We start from the raw sequence: 6,839 nt of genomic DNA, 5'->3' as shown, positions 1-6,839 counted from the left end.
TAAAGTCCAGCTTATCAATTACTTCTTTCATGAATTGTGCCTTTGGTTTTGTATCCAGAAAGTCATGACTATACTCAAAAACATCTGGATTTCCTCCTATATTATTTTCTAGGGGTTTTATGGTTTTGAATTTTCCATTAGGTCTATGATCCATTTTGAGTCATTTTTTTGGTGAGGCATATAAGGTCTCTGTCTAGATTAATTTTTTTTTTTTTTGCATGTGGCTATCCAATTACTCCTGCACCATTTATTGCTTTTGCTCTTTTTTCAGAGGTAAATTGTCTATATTTATGTGAGTCTATTTCTGGGCTCTTCATTCTGTTCCACTGATCTATTTGTCTATTTTTTCACCAATACTATACTGTATTAATTACGGTAGCTTTACAGTAAGCCCTAAAGTCAGGTAGTGTCAGTCCTAAGACTTTGTTCTTCTCCTTTAATAACAAATTGGCCCTTCTGGGTATTTTGACTGTCCACATAAACTATAGAATCAGTTTATCAACATCCACAAAATAATTTTCTGGGATTTTGATCAGATTGCACTAGATCTGTAGATCAAATGAGAAGAACTGCCATCTCAACAATAGTGTCTTCGCATCCATGAGCATGGAATATCTCTCCATTTATTTAATTCTTTGATTTTTTTTCATCAGTTTTGTAGTTTTCCTTATGCGGGTCTGATACACACTGTGTTAGACTTTCACCCAAGTATTTATTTTGGGAGGTGTTAAAGTAAGCAGGAGTATGTTTTCAATTTCAAATCCTATGTGTTAATTGCTGGCATATGGAAAAGCCATTGACATTTGTGTATTAATCTTGTATACTGTAACTTTATTATAATTGTTTATTTGTTCCAGTGGTTTTTGGTTTTGTTTTCTGTTTTGGAGGTGGAGTGGGGGGCTTGTATTTTGTTTGTTTTGGGGTTTTTTTTTACATTTTTTAAATTTAATTTCTTTTCAGTGTAACAGAATTCATTGCTTATGTATCACACCCAGTGCTCCATGCAATACGCTCCCTCCCCAATACCCACCACCTGGTTCCCCCAACCTCCCACACCCCTGCCACTTCAAACCCCTCAGATTGTTTTTCAGAGTCCATAGTCTCCCATGGTTCACCTCCCCTTCCAATTTCCCTCAACTCCCTTCTCCTCTCCATCTCCCTATGTCCTCCATGCTATTTGTTATGCTCCACAAATAAGTGAAACCATATGATAATTGACTCTCTGCTGGACTTATTTCACTCAACATAATAGTCTATCCTTTCATATCTTCTCTGGGTTTAAAATGAACCACTAAAGAAAACCATGTTCAAGTAAAGTCCATTGCTTGAATCATTAATAAATAGGTCTCCACTAAAAAGAGAGAGGGAGGGGCGCCTGGGTGGCTCAGTGGGTTAAGCCGCTGCCTTCGGCTTGGTTCGTGATCTCAGGGTCCTGGGATCGAGCCCTGCATTGGGCTCTCTGCTCGGCAGGGAGCCTGCTTCCTCCTCTCTCTGCCTGCCTCTCTGCCTACTTGTGATCTCTCTCTGTCAAGTAAATAAATAAAATCTTTAAAAAAAAAAAAAAGAGAGAGTACTAAATTTATTAGTTGGGGCTTTACCCCTTTAACCAATATTTAATAAAAGCAAACATTTTATTTTTTTCACATAAAAATTTAGTCTGGTAGCCGGCCCAGAAAAATAGAGTCTTTCTCGCAAGGTCACCATAGATCCCAAGACCTTTCTTTATTATTTTCGGATTCTATAAGGTATTATCTTTATATGTGTCCATATTCCAGTTTGTGGGAAAGAGGAAGGAAAACCAGAACACAGTCTCTTTCTAAGCTGATAATATGAAGGTTATACATATCACTTTTGCTTACATCTCTCTGCCCATAATTCAGTTACATGGCCACATCTAATTACAGTGAAAGTTAGGAGGTATAGCCATAAGGTTAGCCAGGTATGTGCCCAGTTAAAATTTGGTGGCATGTGGAGGAATCTAATACTAAAATCAAGAAGAGAATGGATTTTAGAGAAAAATTATGAGAAATCATACCATAAAGTAGGTAGAAATAAAGAAGTATTTTTTATGACTTAACAGAACCCACAACTTTATGGATTCTGTAAATTTAAGTCAGTTTTAATGAAATATGGAAATACTGAAAGCTATAGGGAAAGACATTGTAAAGCAATACAATATTTTGCCATACTTTTTAAATCCACAGTTTCCTAAAGTATGGTTCACTCTAGTTAAAATGAACAAGTGACAATTATGTATGGTCTTTGGACACATCTATATTTCATTTTAAAAATTATTCCTTTATTTATTGTTTAGCTTATTTTTATGGCAAGCTATCCAGCTTTTCATTTACCACAAAGACATAAAATTTGCTTTAAAAATACATTTAAATGGGGTGACTGGGTGGCTCAGTGGGTTAAGCCTCTGTCTTCAGTTCAGGTCATGATCTCAGGATCCTGGGATCGAGCCCCACACTGGGCTCTCTGCTCAACAGTGAGCCTGCTTCCCCTTCTTTCTCTGCCTGCCTCTCTGTCTACTTGTGATCTCTCTCTCTGTCAAATAAAAATAAAATCTTAAAAAAAATACATATATATGTGTGTGTGTGTGTGGATTTTATACAAACACCAAAGGCAGAGCATCACATTTAAAGAAAAATATCCAGTTAATTATAATATAGATATAAGATTTACATGACCAAAAATGCTAAGGTGGTATACAAATCTTAATCTACACTCCTTTAATAAACATAAAAATTTCATTCTTTGTTGATATTTCCATATAAATTAAATATGGCTAAAAGCAAATATAGTCTAGCTCAAAATTTTTTTCATATTTTTAAGTTGTTCATATACCTCCACACTCTGGGATTCTAATGCATTCCCATAATGAGATATGGCACCTCACTGAGAATCATTAAGTAGTGGAATCCTGAACATTTTTAGTGTTGAGCTCGTTTCCATAAGTGACCATATATTGATTTATGACACTCTGAGCTCCAGTTTTGTCATCTATAAGATGGAATATTAATATCTGACCTAACCTCCCAGATTTAAGAACGAATCTTAAACTGTTCAGCCAATATCAATTATAAATGAACCTGTAAATGTAAGGAATGGAGTAGGCAACAGTCACCCTCATTCCAGTCTCAGCAATGCCATTTTAGTCAAAGTACACCTACTCTCAGTCTGACCACTGTCACAGTGATAAACCTATTAATGAAGGGTGAAGAAAGGAACAGCCATGAGAATTCATGGTCAAGCCAGTCAGAATCTGATTCAGAAAAAGACAGTTCTAGACAGTGGAAAACTTCTGACTTCAAGGGCAAAATCAACCCTAACAACACAAAAAGACAATACTGAGAATTATCCCAATAAATGTCATTTTAGGGAAATAGTCAGGGGGAAATGGTGCTTTCATTGCTTTTAATGTAGTTATGCAACTAATGTGTATTATGGAATACAGCATTTTTAAAGTAACTATTTTAAACAGTATCTAAATTGATTGCTCTACAAACATACATATACATACATGCAAACTTTTAGATATTTTTTTTCTTTTATAAGAAATATGTCATTTTCTCTATTATAGTGACAAGAAAAGAAACTTATCAGAATTCAAATGCCTTGTCTAGGATACATAACTACAACAAGGTAACGCTTAGAATGTCTACCATATTTATAGACACTCCATATGTGTTTATTTTATAAATGAGTTAAACAAATAAATTAGTTAAATATTGAGAAAACTGAGAAAGTTCAGTTCCTAAAATGAAGACCTGTTTTATGCCATTGTATTGTTCTCCCATTTTCACTGAGTTACAATTCCAAAAAGTAGTAAAAAGGAACAACAACAAGAAAATTGTAGCTTATGTTATAAGGGCATTTGCTAATGGCCAAGGTACTAGTTATATCAAATTTATAGTTTCAAAATCATTTCACGATTTCTTTCTGCCCCAGAATGACTACTTATACAAATTGCCATCCATTAGAACACTGTCTACCACAACGGTCAATCAATAGTCACATCACATTTAACCCACAGACCCTTTATAAAAACAGGATGTTCAAATTAAGTAACATATATGATGTAAAGGCTGTTTTATAGATTACATAGAAGTATTCATGACTATAAATGTTTCCATCCTTTGATCTGTGACTTTTTATTCACAGGCTCCATTCTTAAGATCTCCAAAGTTTCTCCCAATGAGGAGGCTCAAGTCTGTGGTGATGAATCATGTGGGGGAGCTCTGTTTTTAATTCAGGTTCCTCCCTGCCACAGAGCTTTCAGATCATGTACACAGAGCTCAGCATCCAATGAGATTAACTTCTCTGAGAAAAGAGGTGATATGTGGAAATAGCTCAGCACCAGCTCTGTTTTCTCTATCTCAACTCATCTGGGGTCATACAATTCCAGAGATAGTTGCTATGGCCACTTGGCAGGGTTGAAATTATCAGAACAACATGGAAGATTAGAAATGGCAGTGAATTTTTTCTAAATTTGAAAGACTTTCAACGTCCTTCAAATTTTATGTCTAGATCTTTGGTGTATAGATCCTATTAGATTTTGGTTGTGCCCCCACTTAATTGGCTCTCAAAGTAGTCAGAAGATTTTAATGCAAATATTCCTATTACTTGCTCACTCATGCCTAGAATTTGGTCTCTGCCTACCTCAAGGTGCCATGGCAAAGTAGATGTGTTCCAATAACTTTTTGGAAACTCCTGATTTGGGAGCTGATTGAAAGGTCAAATTACTTTTTATAGTAAGTTCTATCAATAGTCAACTCCACTACCATATTTCCATTTTGACTACATCTGCCAAAGAATTCAATCTTCTTTCTGAATACTAAAAACTAAAGAAACCCAGTCTTGATGAAAAAAATCTATCATTAAGAGAATGTCAAAAGAATGAAACACCAAGAAAAAGAGGTAAAATTAAGTCATATGGCAAGGAAGTTTCTGTCTTTTTTTTTAATTATTTTTAAAGATTTTATTTATTTATTTGAGAGAGAGAGAGAGAGAATGCACAAGAGAATGAGAGAGAAGGAGCAGGGAAGAGAGGTGGGGGTAGGTAGGAGAGGGAGAGGATGAAGCAGACTCCCCACTGAGCAGGGAGCCAGATGCAGGGCTTGATCCCAGTATCCCGGGATCATGACCTGAGCCAAAGGTAGCTTCTTAACCAACTGAGCCACGCAGGTGCCTGTGCTGCCTCATTTTTGCTTCCTTTAGCAGAAGTGCTAGTCAATCCATTACCTATCGAGTGGCTTTGTGGATTGGGTTTTTGTAACACATTGGGTAAAGATGATGACCACAGGCAATGGTACTAAGACAAGTATACTTAGCACATTAATTATGTGCAATAAAAGTGTAGCTACTGTGCCATTTCTTTTTTAGGTAACAGACACAAAATTGGTCACCAAACCAATAGACAGTCCATTCTACTTGCATCAGACAGAAAGTCTGAGAGGCTTCAGATGCTTCCATTTTATCCTACGAAGTCCACTTGGCAGCACTGACTGAAAATTGGCATGCATTTTCCAGGGAAAGAGTAGTAAGCAGCAGTTGAAAACAGCACTCTTGACTTACACGGCTGAGATTTGATTCTTGCTTGTACCAAATTATGTGTGACTCAGTTAACTCCTGTTTGAAATGGGGATGATGAAAGTTCCGTCCCAGATAGTCATGAGAATTAAATAAAATAAGGAATGTTAATGCACGGTATCCAAAAGGCACTCACTAGGTACTGGTTTTTTTTTTTGTTTGTTTTGTTTTGGTTTTTTTGTTTGTTTTTTTTTTAATTTTTTATTTTTGATAAACATATATTTTTATCCCCAGGGGTACAGGTCTGTGAATCACCAGGTTTACACACTTCACAGCACTCACCAAATCACATACCCTCCCCAATGTCCATATATATATATGGAACGCTTCACGAATTTGCGTGTCATCCTTGCGCAGGGGCCATGCTAATCTTCTCTGTATCGTTCCAATTTTAGTATATGTGCTGCCAAAGCGAGCACTAGGTACTGGTTTTTGCTGGGATTCTTGGAAATACTGGAGGTTCTTCTTCCACCTCACAGAAAAACACTGTAGTTTGCCTACCACTGCTAAAAATCATGTTTCCTGATCAAGCCTTTCTTATTTGACTTCATCATTCAAAAATACACAAACCTTTCTTATGTTTCTGTTCTACAAATGCATTTATTTCCATATTACTCCTCATCAACAATTCTCAAAATAATGTATTTAAATGGAATCAATCTCTGAAATTCTAGCATCATCGTATGTCCTACAAATGACTGGATGAAAGGCTTGTGTCACTGTAGACAACTTTATAACCTTGTCTAAATATTTTGTGTCCATCTAAAACTCTTATAGTTGATATCACCTCATCTTCACATATTGCTTTTAACTTGTAAAATACCCTGCTTGCCGATTCATCTCATATAAGGATTTTATGTTTACATTTTTCTGTAGGAGATGCTCTTCTTTTTTATACTGCCACAAAGCAGCATGCACTAGGCACCGGAGAGAACAGTTCAAGCCTTCCTCGCTGGGGCCAAAAGCACAACTCCTGTAACTTACACACAGTTTCTAGACCCTGCTGTGATCAGTCCCACTCCCCCTGTCCCAGACAGAAAAATCTGCTCATTTTTCATTTCCTTCCCCACATACAAACATAGTCACACAGACTTAAGTCTTATTAATCAAATGTTAATTTGTTACAAGTTATGTCTATTTCAATGCAACAAAATTGCTAATCCCCAGATGACCAAATCTGCTCATTCTCGTTTTATTCCCTTAATATGCTGGTGCCTGGTATTTGAAGTTAATGAGGTTTTACT

General features: G+C 36.2%; 1 non-coding gene across 1 annotated transcript; it reads right to left on the bottom strand.

Annotated features, from left to right (window-relative positions):
* Window positions 1-5,907: 5,907 nt before the first annotated feature.
* On the bottom strand, window positions 5,908-6,014 carry LOC123391504. Its single transcript, XR_006606215.1, has one exon. It is a non-coding gene; the product is annotated as a U6 spliceosomal RNA (small nuclear RNA).
* Between the last annotated feature and the right edge of the window lie 825 nt (window positions 6,015-6,839).

The sequence above is a fragment of the Mustela putorius genome, unplaced genomic scaffold, assembly GCF_011764305.1.
Source record: "Mustela putorius furo isolate JIRA1106 unplaced genomic scaffold, ASM1176430v1.1 tig00000228_pilon_pilon_pilon, whole genome shotgun sequence".
Taxonomy (NCBI): domain Eukaryota; kingdom Metazoa; phylum Chordata; class Mammalia; order Carnivora; family Mustelidae; genus Mustela; species Mustela putorius.
The sequence above is the reverse complement of the archived record's forward strand: the minus strand, read 5'-3'. Positions and strand labels throughout refer to the sequence as shown.